Source organism: Ceratotherium simum, chromosome 19 (genome assembly GCF_057802395.1).
Source record: "Ceratotherium simum simum isolate JZ-2026a chromosome 19, ASM5780239v1, whole genome shotgun sequence".
In the NCBI taxonomy this organism is placed as follows: Eukaryota; Metazoa; Chordata; class Mammalia; order Perissodactyla; family Rhinocerotidae; genus Ceratotherium; species Ceratotherium simum.
In genome coordinates, this window is record NC_141918.1 from 45,624,816 (window position 1) to 45,640,424 (window position 15,609).

The following is a 15,609-nucleotide window of genomic DNA, read 5'->3' on the forward strand; positions in this document are numbered from 1 at the left end:
GTGTGGTGGTCAATGTATATAAAAGAAATACAGACAATTATATTTAAAAAGTAGGGAGGTAAAGGGACCTAAATGGAAGTAAGCTTTCTACACTTCAGTGGAAAAAATAAGTTGATACCAGTAGGCTGTGATAAATTATACATGCATATTGTAACACAGAGAGCAACCACTAAGAAAAGTATACAAAGCTATGTGCTCCAAAACACTATAAATAAGTCAAGATGGAATAAATGAATGAATGGAAATTGGTTCTCAGGAATATTTAATTCTAAAAGAGTTTGGTTTCAACCAAAAAATAATTTATTTCATCTAAATTTTTTAAACCATCATAATTAAATGTGACAATGGTCAAAAGATTTTTTTGTAAATCATTGAATTTGGTGACTAAGAATTTTAATCATGAAAAAGTATAAAATCAGTGTAAATGAAAGATGAAATCAATCTGTGACAAAAGTGGAAAGCAGAGTCATTTCATCATCAAGATCTTGTCCTGATCGCATCATTTCATGCTTGTTACTTTTGTTTTTTAATTTACTGCCTCTAACTTGATCCAAAACAGCTGTTTTCCCACAAAGAGTCTTATCTTTTTCAGCACGGAGAATAAAACGGGGTTAAAAATGCAGCCACATTCAGCCCCATCTCCGTGAAGCTTCGGGTCGGGAGAAGGTATGTGCAGTGCCAGAAGCTCATAAAGTTGGTTTGAAGGCAGGATTATCTTGTTCTCTCAAGATAGAAGTCATTAGAACAAGGTGGAGAGCTGCTGCCCTCAGTCAACTCCACAGCGAGCCAACGCCAGACCTCTTTCATGCTCCTTGGCTGCAATGGACTCTTCAAAGAGGGAGGCGTGTGGGCCCTGGCCGGGGTCAGCTCTGCTGCTCCTCACCCAGTGACCTCTGGTCCAAGTGGACAGAGAAAGGGAGACTGCCTCTTAGAAGATCAAAGCCAGGCTTTACTCCTTGCTTCTCTTGACTCTCCTACCGAGGAGGTTGAAGGGGTGGTTAAAGAGGGAGGGGGTGGGGAGAAAAAAGGAGGGACATTTTAGCACAATGTAAATCATTGCTAGGTCCACAAGAAACACTTTGCTGAGGTATTGCTGGCCAGGTGGCCAAAATGTAACCAGCCGGCTGCCTCTGCCACAGCTGCCTTTAGAAACAACAACAGCTGAGGAGAAGGCAGGGTTGCCACAGGTAACGAGATGAGCAAAAAACAAGTCTGGAGAGTGGCTCTGACAGATAGAACTGCTCTCTTAAGGTCTCTCCTTCCAGCAGAAGCCTCTGATCATTCATCACAGCCGTCAAAGCAGAGGTCAGAGGAGGAGAAGGGGCATCTCAGGGCCAGTCCACCTTTTCTCAGAGGTATTTGCTTTCTCCTGCATGGACAACTTTCAAGCCCCTGCATAATGTTGATCACACAGGCTCTTTGTTCAATTATATGGTAACCAGCCATCCTGGATTACCCAGATGCTCCTTCCTCTGTTTTAGCACTACAAGTCCCACCGCCAGGAAATCTCTCATGCAGGAAAAGCCGGGACAGTTGGTCGCTCTAGCTGTGGAACAACAAGATTACACAGTTGACTGTGCTGTTTGCGAAAAGGTAACTACAGTGAGTTGAATGGTGTCCCCCTCAAAAGATAGGTCCACACCCTAATCCCCAGAACCTGTGAATGTGACTTCATTTGGAAAGAAGGCCTTTGCAGATATAATTAAAGATCTTGAGATCATCCTGGATTTAAGGTAGGCCCTCAACCCACGACAGCTGTCTTTATAGAGGAAGAGGAGAGGACACAGAGACACACGGATGAAGGCAATGTAAAAACGGGCAGAGACTGGAATGATGCTAACCCTCACCAGAAGCTAAAAGAAGAAAGGAACAGAATCTACCCGAGAGCCTTGGAGGGAGCGCAGCCCTGCCAACACTTTGATTTTAGACTTCTGGTCTCCAGAACTGTGAAAGAAAAAATTGCTGTTGTCTTAAGCCACCCAGACTGTAGTAATTTGTTATGGCAACCAAGGAAACTAATACAGAAAGCCTGGTGTGTGGGTGTCTCCTCTGAGGCTACAAGTCATGACTTTTCCGTGAAGACACTGGATGGCTAGCAGGAAGAACAGATAACAGTATGCAGTCAACGAAGGCAAGGATGAGCTTTAAGACAAATCCTTAGGAATCACCAATGAATTTAACAGATTGACTTTTTCATAAACAGTGGTTACATAAATTTGCCTTAGGGGAAAATATGCTGACCTCCCTCGGATATATATACATGTCCCCTCAGAACAACTTCCACGGGGGGTCTTATATTTTTGCCCAGTGTAGATATAGGTTGAGTTTTCATTTTTTTAATTTTCACTCGTGAATTAAACTTCCCAAGATAATCTCCCAAAATTAGAAATTGTTTTTGCGTCTGTTACTAGAAGATTCCAGCCTTCTAACAATATGGCACATTTGAAAAAGGGATTGACTGTGACATTGGATTCCTAGTTCTGGCTCTGGTATTAAACAACCAGTGATCTTGTGCGACTCACTTTGCCTCTCTAGTCCCTGTTTTTATCACCTATAAAATCAAAAAGCTCAACCAAATGGTTTCAAAAAGCCTGTATTACTTTAGCATTCAAGAGATATGGGTCAATAATCAGACTTTAAATGTTAAAAAAAAATCTTATTTCCACATTTAAAAAAATCATCTCTCTATGTGATTCTTTCCACGTGCTTTATTCTGATGACTTTTGGAGTTCATCTGCAAAATGGCAAAACACAAACAGATAAATAAAAAATAAAAAGGAGATAGGAGGTGTGGAAGAAGAGAAATAAAGTACTTGGATAATTTGCAACATAATTAATCAATCTCTGAATAACCAAGATTTGAAGCTACAAGGAAGCACGAGTAATAATGATGGAAGGAGGAAAAATAAGCCAGTCACGACAGAGCTGCAGAGGCCAACAGGTCCCCTGTAGGGGACCTTCTCAGCACTGCAGAATACCTGTTCTGCTTCAACGCCTACTGTGCCTCCTGAGTCTGAAGAACAAAATTTATATTAGGAAAGCAAATGGAGGACTGAAAAATAATCCTTTCCTCAGGTAACTGGTTGCCCAAAATTACAGACATCACTGAAGAGAGGAAATAAAATCGAAAATTACCACAGAAGTTGCCAAAACCCCAGCCAGAATAAAACAAAGTCAGATGGCATGGAAGCCTTACATGCCTGAATGAAAAATGACTGAAGAGAACCCAATTTTGTCCCACAAGAAGAACGGGTAAAACTTTTAACCAATTAGAGAAACTGCTTCATGATCAAATATGAGCCACATAATTATTACATGGAACAGTAAACATTTTAATTATATAATTAGATACAAATGTAAGGTTTTTGTTTTCTTCTTTTTGTGTGCTTGTATTTTTCTGCTTTCATGGTCAGAGCCTAATGTAGTGATTTAATTACCTCAGAGTCAGTCAGTTAAGCTCGCTCTCTGAAAACTGCCTTTTCACAATGCCCCCAACTGACCTGAAGTGAAACTCAAACTCACCCTTTGTGCTCAGGGCTTTCCTGACAACAAAAGAGGTATTGGTTCTCTTTCCTCAGATACCAGCCCTGGGCTTACTTCCCAGTCCCTTCTCCTCCTCCCTAAGTCTCCTTCCTCTCCCGCTCCTTGCCCTCACTCCACCCTCCAGCTCATTCCCCATCGGCCCAACCCCCCACACACAGTGGAAGAGAATGCCCCATCTGCCATCTTGTTTCTCTCGGTTATCACAGAAACAAGAGCATGGAGATTGTCCTATATTTCTAGGCACATAAAATCCCTCAGTCTCTAACAGCTCTGACCTTGGCTGCTACACCCGGGTGAGTGCTTCGGGAGAAGATCTCACCAGCACATTTTGGAGTCATATGTAAGAAGAGGAATCAGAAACACTGCCTGGTAGAATGAGCCAGGCAATCATGTGGCCTCTTAGAAGAGTGGGAATAAGACCAAGAAGCGTTCAGATTCTGCTCCTTTGATTCAGATCCTACTTAACTGAGGAGAAACACCTTTTACAGGAAAGGGCTTTAGTGGCTAGAGATGGATTCTCTAGTGTGTCTTCATTGGCTTTTCCTCTGCAAACCTCTCTGGATGTGACACACATTAAGGTTAGAGCACACTTGAGAGAGCTGAGAACAACGCCTAGGACCTCCTGCCTCCGTTTTTCACACCGGATCCATCCCCTCGCCCTCTCCCCTCACGCTCAATCACTATGCTGGTGCACTCAAAATCTCTATTAGGAGCTCTGGGTGCAAATATTGGGTAATTATCCTTTTCAAAAAGTAGCAATATATAATATGGAAAAGCTAATGAGAATGAGTACCAGGAGGCATTGGTATAAGAGGGGAGAAAGGCAGCATCAAGACTGCTTGAATTATTTAAATATGCTACAGGATATGGGTTATTCCTCTGAATTTTTATTTTTTAGTTCAGTGTATTTTCTGTTTCTGCTGCCTAGAGTCTAAGAAAATAGCTAACACAATGGGACTTTTAACAAATTGATTTTGAAATTTTTATAGTTAAGATCCTTCCACGTTAAAAGATGAATATACTGCATAATGGTTCAAGGGTGTTCCTTGGTAACCCTGAAACATGGCCCCACAAATAGAAGCTTTTCCACAAATAACATTCTGGGGACAAATTCTGTAGCAATTTGGCCCTGCAATAGTTTTAAAACACATTACCACCAACAGAATTTTGTAATCTGCTTCTACCATCATACTATCTATAACTTCTACAAAATCCTTCCACAACTTACTTCATAGAGAAAGCAGTCAGCAGGTAAACTTGTTCATTTGCCCACAGTCTGTGATACTTAGGAGCTGCTAATGTGGGGTCAATAAGCTTAGAGACTGAAGACATAAACTTCTGTTATTCAGAGAGATTTGCAGGATTGGCTTGTGTAGGTGACTTGCTGTGGTGGCTTAGTTTCTCCCCTTGTGAAAAGGATACTAGTGAACGTGTCACTCTCAGAGGGAGATGATTAGACGTGAACATCATAATCAAGCAACTGGCTGGTATGAATTGGTGTTCTTTCACATGAAGAGAAGAAAGGTAGTAGGGACAGGCAGATATGGTATTCTTGTTCCAGAGGATATAGATAAATATACTCAGTCTTCATTAAAATCTGATAACGAGAGGTAAGGGATTCAAGCTGTAGCATAGCATAGTTGGGTGAAGAGAAAGAAAAGCCTGTATTTCTGTGGAGATTAACTGATTTATGAAAGTTGTAGAATCTATTTCTCTGTATTTGTAAATGGATTCTTATTTCATTAATGTGGGTGTAACAAAATAATAGCAGGATGAATTCTTATGATGGACACTTCCAACACAATTATTTTATTTCAGCAAAATGGTTAAAAATGTTAAAAATAGTTCAAGACCATATTTATATTCAAGTAATTTCAAACAAATACGACTGTTTCCAGTTGCATTGGAATAGTTACTGCAGTGCTAGAGAACACTTATTTTGTGTGTAATCAGTTGTAAACTGCTGTTTAACTGTTTTTATTAGCTGTTTAAGGCCATGCGGTGTGGCTCTCAGATAAGAACTTGTTTGTATATACTTAGCTCCAAACATCCAAACATATGGCCATCCCTTCATACCAAATGCTGCCCAGCATTCATCTGCTGTCTCTACTATTTTAGTTAGAGAAGGCGCTGTAAGGACTTCTATGGCAGGGACAGAATGTGCATATTTCTGGGTTAAACCAGCTGAAATCAGGTGCTGCACTGACCTAGGGAGATAGGACAGTGAATTTTAACCTGTGGGTCTTTGGCGCCCTTTACTTCACAAAAGAATTAAGCTTAACGGGGATATTGATTTTTATAATTAGCATGCATTACTTTTGTAAAAATCAATCAGTCAATAAATAAATGTGAAAAAATGAATTAAAATAGCATTGAAATGATCAGCAATCAGACTCTCTTGGCTCATCTACCTCTTCCGTCTCCCTTCCTTCTTTTCCACCTCCACATACCCTCCCGGCCATTCTGGTCTTGCTGGCCTTCCCTGATTGTGCCAGACACTTCACACCTGCCTGATGTTGCTCATGCCAGCTCCTCTGTCTAGATGGCCATCCCAGCCTTTTCCTGATGAAATCACATTCATCCTCCAAGACCCAGCTTGGCATCACCTCCTCTGTAAAGTTGCCCTTGACCTCTGCTGTGGCCAGCCAACCTGAGACCAACAGAGCATGTCACCTCTGTCTCGTGCCCCCAGGTACTGCGATCCTATTTCTCTTGTAGCACTTTTCCCATACCAGGCTCCTGAAAGCTAAGTCCATTTGTCATTTCCATCTGTTTCTCAGGAACTCCTCAAAAGGCTAGAATATTGGAGAGCTCAAAAAATGGTTGAGATGTGATAAAAAGTATCCAGCTTACCTCTTTCAGTCACTACCTAGAAAAGTATCATAACATGTTGTTACCATAAAGATTGAAGCATTATTGCTGTTACTAAAATTTTAATAAAATTTAATGTAATTAAATCTCTAATAATTAGAAATGCTATAAATATATAAACAAGAGTAGTAGAAACTGTTTGATAACATTGAAAATAAAGACAAGCACAACTTCGGGAAAAAAAACAAAAAGCATAGGAATGAGTAGTTAACCTAGCCTGTAAGAAGTGAGTAAAATTTTCACCCCGTAAGTTTGCATATGATAAAATTAGGAGTTGCTTGTCTTTGGAAAGGAATTGTTAAGGAAGATCAGGAGAATAGGACTATTGACAGTTTTTTATAAGGCACAGTTACACAGCAACCTGGGAAGGAGACCTAAGGCTTCCACCTTATAATTCAACTCTCTTTTCACAAAGAGATTTTGCAATTAGCCCCCAGAAAAATGAAAACTTTGTGGCTGATCAGTCTAGTTTCTAGGGATGACTAGAAGGCAATGTCTACATATTAACCAATTAAATGTGGGGGGAGGGGAATGGTAGAATTCAGTAAAATTAATCAGTTTCTAAATACTACCTGAATGCAATGTTTTTTTAAAACTTGTTTGTGTGGAATTGGCTTTGGTCCATGCATTAGGAGTGATATCTATCCACTGCTGAAGTGGACCACTTGGTATTAGTTGTGCAGGCCTCTTGTTTTCTCAGATGTGTGTTCACGCTACTCCCACCCCTATAATGCCTTCCCTCCTGAACCTCCCAATCTTCATATACTTTATTGTGTCTGAGGATTTCCTTGTTTTTCCCCAAAAACATAATTTTCCCCACCGTGACAGTTAATTTTATGTGTCAATTTGGCTAGGCCACAGTACCCTGATGTTTGATTGAATGCCAGTCCAGATGGCCCCGTGAGGGTATTTTTTGGATGAGATTAACATTTAAATCAGTAGACTTTGAGTAAAGCAGATTACCCTCCATAATGTGGGTGGGCCTCATCCAATTAGTTGAAGGCCTTAAGAGAAAAAGACCAACCTCCTCCAAGGAAGAGGGAATTCTGCCTTCAGATAGTCTTCCAACTTGAGCTGCACCATTAATTCTTTCCTGGGTCTCCAGCCTGCCAGCCTGCAGGCTGCAGATTTGCCAGCCCCAGTTGCATGAACCCATTCCTTAAAATATATTAATCTCTATGGAACAACAAAAGACCCCGAATAGCTAAAGGAATCCTGAGAAAAAAGAACAAAGCTGGAGGTATCACACTCCCTGATATCAAAATATACTACAAAGCTATAGTAACCAAAACAGCATGGTACTGGCACAAAAACAGACACACAGATCAATGGAATAGAATCGAAAGCCCAGAAATAAACCCACACATCTATGGACAGCTAATCTTTGACAAAGGAGCCAAGAACATACAATGGGGAAAAGAAAGTCTCTTCAACAAATGGTGTTGGGAAAACTGGATAGCCATATGCAAAAAAATGAAAGTAGATCCTTACCTTACACCATACACAAAAATTAACTCCAAATGGATTAAAGACTTGAATGTAAGACCTGCAACTGTGAAAGTTCTAGAAGAAAACATAGGCAGTACGCTCTGACATCGGTCTTAGCAACATCTTTTCAAACACCACATCTGACCGGGCAAGAGAAACAATAGAAAAAATAAACAAATGGGACTACATCAAACTAAAAGCTTCTGCACAGCAAAGGAAACCATCAACAAAACGAAAAGACAACCTAACAATTGGGAGAAGATATTTGCAAACCATACATCTGATAAGGGCTTAATCTCCAAAATATATAAAGAACTCATGCATCTCAACAACAAAAACTACCAACCCAATTAAAAAATGGGCAAAAGACCTGAACAGACATTTCTCCAAAGAAGATATACAGATGGCCAACAGACACATGAAAAGATGTTCAAAATCACTAACTATCAGGGAAATGCAAATCAAAACTACAATGAGATATCACCTCACGCCTGTCAGAATGGCTATAATTAACAAGACAGGAAACAACATGTGTTGGAGAGGATGTGGAGAGAAGGGAACTCTCATACACTGCTGGTGGGAGTGCAAACTGGTGCAGCCACTATGGAAAACAGTATGGAGATTCCTCAAAAAAATCAAGGATAGAACTACCATATGATCCAGCTATTCCACTGTTGGGTATTTATCCAAAGAACTTGAAAACACCAATTTGCAAAGGTACATGCACCCCTGTGTTCATTGCAGCCTTATTCACAATAGCCAAGACTTGGAAGCAACCTAAGTGCCCATCAAGGGACGAATGGATAAAGAAGCTGTGGTATATATACACAATGGAATACTACTCAGCCATAAGAAACGACGAAATCCAGCCATTTGTGACAACATGGATGGACATTGAGGGTATAATGCAAAGTGAAATAAGTCAGAGGGAGAAGGTCAAATACCGTATGATTTCCTTCATTAAGTAGTAGATAATAACAACAATAAACAAACACATAGGGACAGAGATTGGATTGGTGGTTACCAGAGGGGAAGGGGGGAGGGTGGAGGGTGAAAGGGATAATTCGGTACATGTGTGTGGTGATGGGTTGTAATTAGTATTTTGGTGGTGAACATGATGTAGTCCATGCAGAAATAGAAGTACAATGATGTACACCTGAAATTTTTGCAATGTTATAAACCAATGTTACTGCAATAAAAAAAAAAAAAAAAATATATATATATATATATATATTAATCTCCCTCTCTCACACATACACACATAAACACTGTAAAATAGGCTCAGCATTCAGACTGACGTTATGGAAATCTCCAATATCTGTGGTCTTCAAATACTTCTATTTAAAGTAAAGGCATGAGAATACATCAATGGTTCTCAAACTACACTACAGGGGTTCCCTAGTGCTTCCTTAAAGGAGGCAGTCTGAGGAGGTCCCAAATGGCCTACATGTTCTCATTCTAATTCCTACCCCTACCCCCTCCTCCAAGCAATCCATTTTGATTAATTTCATGTGAATTTCCATGTAATATTCCATTTAGAAAAAGAAAAGAAAATTAAACTTTAAAAACCGTCAGGCTAGATGATCTCTAAGGAGCCTTCCAGCTCTAAAATTCTAAGATTGTTTAGAAGCTAGTTTGCCACCCGAATTTAGCTTTTCTTCTGAAGGATTATTCTTGCTTAAATTATTTCAATCCAGACTTGCTCAAACATGAGGCATGCTGGGAACTTATCAATAAGAGAGAGTGGTAAGAGGGAGGGACCTAGAATTTGGTTGGTTGAAGGCACAAGGCAGCCCGGTGAACGCAGGTGGATGTTCTGGGGTACAAGGCCCAAGGGGACTGATTGAGGCCAGTATCTCTGTCCAAAGAGCTCTGCCCCTGGGGACTTAGAAGAAGGCAGTCTCCTGTCAAGTAGGCATTAGGGTCACAATTTAGCAGAAAAGTTTATTCTCAGCAGGACCCCAAACTAGGGATGGGGCTAAGAGATGGGGCTGGTAAGAATGTCATGGGATTCTAGGGTCCAGTCCTATCAACCGAGGGGCTTAGAGAGGACTCCAGTGTAAGCAAAGAATCAGATAGCCAGAAAGGGAATACAAGGCAAGGCCAAGATGGGATGAGACAAGGCAAAAACAGGTAGACAGAAGGCTCCCTGGAAATCACCCCAATCTCTCCGGATTGCTGGATAAGACCAATTTCAGATCTCCCCAGCTAGAGCAATAAAGCTTTGGTTGGACTTCCTTCCTCAAGAAAATTGGATCTTCCTTAGTTTGAACCTACAGAAGGAGGCATCAGTGATTTCTGCTGAGAAGAAAAATCAGGGAGACTATTTTAAAATGAGAGGTAGATGACAGTGTCCAGAATATGAGAGCCATCATCCCACCACGCACTGGGTCAGTCTGACCACGTCTGGAGAAGGTGTTCAGTCCTGGTATGCTGTGAACGGTCATTCTAGCAGGCCTGGAGTTGGCCTGAGCTGTTTTGCTGAAATAAGAGATACATCTACACGGTACTGACCCCTGGTCAAGACGTGAAATGTGCATGAATGATAGCATTGCTTTGTAACCACGAGTCCAAGGCGAGTTTCAGAGCGGTTTTACCAGCTTGTCAGCATTGTTTATTGATAACAGTGAGATTGATGATTTCTACCTGATCTTGGTGAGAGCCTAGTGGGCTCTGCCCTTGGATCTGGTTACACAGCAAGAAGATGCCTACGTGACCAGCAAGGTATAAGAAGCCCCAGCCAAGAATCCATTCTGGGCTCCCTGGTTCCAAGGTGTTCTGTGCACAGGTTGTTGGTTCCTTATCCAGAAAGAAAGTATGTCTAGACTGGCCCCTACAGAGGGAGGATAATTAAAGCCTGGCCCACATTGCCCAGACCCCCTTGGCTGTGAGGCAACCTGTGGCTATGATACGTATCTTTATTTTAACTTTGCTGCTATATTGTATCTTTTTGCCTGCAGTAAAGAGTAGATTCATAAGCGTTGTCATTTGGGGTCCTACGAATCTTCCATAGCAACTGAACTCTGTGGTTGTCAACATTATCACATCTGGGAGCCAAATTTTAATAGGAATTGAATCCAAAGATGGAGCCCAATCCGAAACCATGTCACAAAATGAAGAATGGAAAGAAATAGAGAGACCTCTTTGGAAAAAAAAAGATTTGAAGAATTGCAATATGTAATAGGCTTTTTTGTCTATGCCTCTTTCAACTCTAAGATTGCATTATTAATTTTTCATGTAAGTCTAGAAGGCAAAACGAAGCAGTAGAATGATATTTCTTGAAGACATTTAAATATGAGAAGGAATTATCTAACAACGTTGGGGTTGTTTTAGCCGGAATGGGCTTCTTGGTAAGGTTGAAAAGTTCCTTGTTTCCAGATGGTTTAAGCGACTGGATGACAAGATTTTAAGTATGTAGATGGTACCATTGTCTTCATTTTGAGACTAGACACAAGAATTTCAACATTCTTTTTCCTTTTTTTTTTTTTTTTTTTTTTTTTGTGAGGGAGATCAGCCCTGAGCTAACATGTGTGCTAATCCTCCCCTTTTTGCTGAGGAAGACCGGCCCAGAGCTAACATCTATTGCCAATCCTCCTCCTTTTTTTTCCCAAAAGCCCCAGTAGATAGTTGTATGTCATAGTTACACATCCTTCTAGTTGCTGTATGTGGGACGCGGCCTTAGCATGGCCTGACAAGCTGTGCGCCGGTGAGCCCCCAGAGATCCCAACCTGGGCTGCCAGTAGCAGAGCACGCGCACTTAACCGCTAAGCCCAGGCCGGCCCCAAAATTCTTTTTCAATGCTAATATTTTATAATTCTAAGATTTTTGAGAGTATAGATAGGAGTTAATCAAGACTCATTACCTTTATTCATTGTATCTTTAAAAAGTCTTCTTTATTCCATAAGTCTGAATCATTGTGCACTGTGTATATTACACTCCCCTTCTCACCTCTCAGCAAAAGTAAGCATCTAAGATTCAACTTGAAGTCTTCAAAAATAATCCCAAAGCCTCGTTTTCTCACAGATTTCCTTTTGATTAAAACAAGAAGGCAAAAAGGGAAACTGAGAATCAGCACTACCCCTGGGCTGGCTGTCCAGAGCCGGAGGGAGGCATCGCGGAAACAAATATGACAGAAGAGTGGTAGGCACGTGCAGGGGCACTGGGAGGAGACCATGCAGTGCCTGCCAGAAAAACCCACCCTTGAGCATCCAAGCATCTACGCCCCCGGGTACCATCTTGGTTCCCTGAGGGGCACACCAAGGGTAGCCCCTTGGGTCCAAGCACAGACAGACAGACAAGAGGTTCAAAAACAGACAACTGTTACAGAAAGTGAGGCTTCCTGAAGGAGAGATGCGCTAACCTCACTCCCAGTGCTACAGTCCAAGCTGCTGTCCCAGTGCTACGGTCCCAGTGCTACGCCCCAGGATGGGGCGGCAGGGCCAAGGCTCCGGATGAGACCGCAGTGCCGGACCCAGAGCTGTACGAGGAGGTGGGTGGAAAAGCAAACAGCAACCAGGGTCTGAGTCAGTGGGAACTGAGAACATTTTGAAAAGTAGATTCCAAAGAGGAGGCCGGGGAAGATGATGGGAGCTAAAATAAGGCCAGGTTGCAGGAATGTTCAAGGCGGAGGAATGGATCTGGGGAGGCACAAGGCTCTAGGAAAGGGCAAAGACTGCAGGCGGAGGGCTGAGCGGCCGTAGGAGGAGGGCTCAGATGCCAAGCGAGTTCCGCGACCGCCCACGTCCCCACTCTCGTGTTTTAATACAGGAAAAAGCTTGGACTTTTCTCCTCAAAACGACTTCTGAATAACATAAATCGGCCCCATAGATGTCCATTTCATCCAAAAAATGTAGCATCTTGTCCAGGCGAGTATATGAAAAGTCTTTCCGCACAAGCCCCCAGCCTAGGAAGAAGCGGGCAGCCCCCCTTAACTCAGGCATCACCATCCATCGTGGTCTAACACTTCATAAATAACCAAAGAGGAAAACTTTCCTCATCTCATTTAAGCCAGGGAGGTGTATATAGCTTTAACAGATCCAGGACATTTATCTCGAACTGAGAGTGCAATTTCATGGTAATAATTTGTTTAAAGTGTTGCTGATTGCTTCCTATTTCTCCCCTGTTAATGACTTTTGCACCTTTCCACTGTTCCTTTTATATGGGGCGCTCTGGCAGTTACCCTATGGGAGGCTGTTTAGGCAACACAGCGCCTTTCAACAGGCTGCTGGGAACTATACTGGACACTCCCAAGATCTGAAAACCTCTTTCACATGGAGTCTTACTTTTTGGAAAGAAAGTTTTTACCTTCTGTCAATACATTGCTCTCTCACAATTACTGCAACTCCTGTGTGTATATATATTTAGGAGGAAACTGAGCAAAGCTAATTTGCTCTTCATAAATTTCCAGGTGACTGAAACCAGCTTGAGAAAAGTGGTGTGGAGTGCCTCGATTTGCACACAGCAAAGAATACATCTCATCTCGCTTAGGCTGGAAGTCCAATGTGAAACGTCTTGGAAAGCGTGTTAGTGGTCGGAGGTCATTTGAGAGCCTTTTAATCTTTGTATTTTTAAAGCACTTCGTGCTTGCAAATTTTGGCAAAGTATTTTCTTCCCCTATTGGCACTGGTTTCAAATTTGAATGATGAAGTAGCTTTTTCCGTATTTCGTGGAGAAAAGTAAATAATGTGTTCCTCGTGTCACCAGAAAATGCCACGGAGTCAGGCGCACCACAGCAGCAAATTAACAAGGTGGTGTTCTCCTCCACCTCTCAGCCTATGTTCCCACCTTTCTCACCTCACTGTAATACTACCAGAGGCAGGGCAGTCCTGGGATCAGAGAGGTGGACAGAGAGAGAGCAGACACTCCGGGCTACTCAGGTTCAGGCGTTCAGTCCCACTGAGGAAGTTCGCCATTCCAGCCCGAAGGCGAGTGTGAATGAGGAACGCAGTAGAGATCCCAGATAGCGCACGTGCGTCAGCGGCCCCGTGACAGCCCAGGCTCTGCGTCACAAGACGCTTTAATCCCTCAATGGCAAACCCAGCTTGGGAAAGGGATACCTGAAACCAGACCAGGAAATATTTGTGCAGGAGGCAGGGAACTCGATCCATGCCGCTTTTCCCAGTCACTCAGATTCTAATTAAAAGCAAGGACAAGTCCTAACTCCAAAAACAGTGTTCTCAACCCCGAGTCGGTCATCCCGAAATGTAACACGGGAGGAGTTCACCAGGGCTGTCGTCTCAAGATCCCTTCCTCTACTTTTTGGTCCACTTTCAGGAAAGTCTTCTAAGGGTCCAACACTTTCCTGCTGTCACCTCCCCCCATTAGGAAAGAAAGTAATTTCTACAGCCTCAGTCTCTGGAGAAGTTGATCATCCCAGTTCATTTTATGTTTATAAAAGAATCAACCTCATCATGTGTAGTTTCATTCATTCATTCTTCCAGCAAACATATATAAAGAGCCTACTATGTGCCACACAGTGTCCTAGGTGCTTAAGGTACATCAGTGATTCCTGCCTTCCTGAAGCTTAGATTCTAGTGGTGAGTGGGATGCACAATAAGCACAGTGAGTAAGTAAATTACATCATATGTTAAAAGGTAATAAGTGATATTAAAGAACTGAATAGGTACGTGGGTGGGTGAGCAAGGAGCAGTACAAATAGGGTCGTCAGGGTGGATCTCATCAAGGAGGAGGTGTATGAGGCAAGTCTTAAAGAAGGCGAGGGAGGGATCCAACCAGACACCAAGGAGAGCGTATTAAGGACGAGCTTCAGCACATGTCTATGACAAGAGCCTGCCTGCGTGATCCGGGAGCAGCAAGGAAGCCACTGGGTGGATCTGAGTAGGAGGGGAGAGTAGCTGGCAATGAGGCCAGAAGATAACAAGGACTTTCCAGACTCTTGTATAGACTTGGGATTTTATTCAGAGCAAAGTGGAGGGTCATCTGAAAGTTTGTGAATAGAGGAGTTGACTTCTATTTTAAAAGGATCTCTCTGGCTGCCCTATTGAGGATAGTGTGTGTGTGTATGTGTGTGTGTGTATGTGTCGGAGGGTGGGTGGGAGGAAGCAGGGAGAGGAGTTAGGAGGCCGCTTAATCCAAGCAAGAGATGTTGGCAGCTCCACCAGAGTGATAGCAGTGGAGGTGGTACAAAGGAACCAGATTCTGGAAAAATTCTCAAGTAGAGCTGGCGGGATTTCCTGATGGATTGGTTGTGAGATGAGCATGAAAGAAGAGTCAAGGAGGACAGAGTTTTTTGACCTAAGCAACTGTAGAGATGGAGGTACCATCAGCAGAGATGAGAAAGACAGCAGGTAGTGGAAATCAGATGGTAAAGATCAGAAGTCTAGTTTAAAATACATTGAGTTTAATAGATTTCTATCACTTCATAATGACTCAATATATTACAATAATATTATATGCTGTCCTATTATTTTACAGATTGTAAACACTGAGATTTGTGCTGGGTGCGTGACTAGAAAAGCTAAAAAGTCACAGGAAGATTAAAGCTGAAAAGCAGCCTAGGATCTGCAGACCGTGATTCTATGCGCTAATCTTATCAGTAACTTAAGAAAGTACACTATCTTTTTTGGAGGAAACCACTGGATGTTAGACAAGCTCCTTGCTTGGGGAAATTGACCAGCTTGCTCTGACGAATGTGATTTCTTCATCCCCCTCTGTCCCCCTGCCAGCCTCACACAGGATTTCCTGTGC

At 42.3% G+C, this 15,609-nt stretch overlaps 1 long non-coding RNA gene across 1 annotated transcript; it reads left to right on the forward strand.

The window, feature by feature from the left end:
* Positions 1-300: 300 nt before the first annotated feature.
* LOC147914546 (uncharacterized) lies at positions 301-12,409 on the forward strand. Its single transcript, XR_015555270.1, has 3 exons — positions 301-4,275; positions 6,039-6,235; positions 11,926-12,409. It is a non-coding gene; the product is annotated as an uncharacterized LOC147914546 (long non-coding RNA).
* The last annotated feature ends 3,200 nt before the right edge of the window (positions 12,410-15,609 follow it).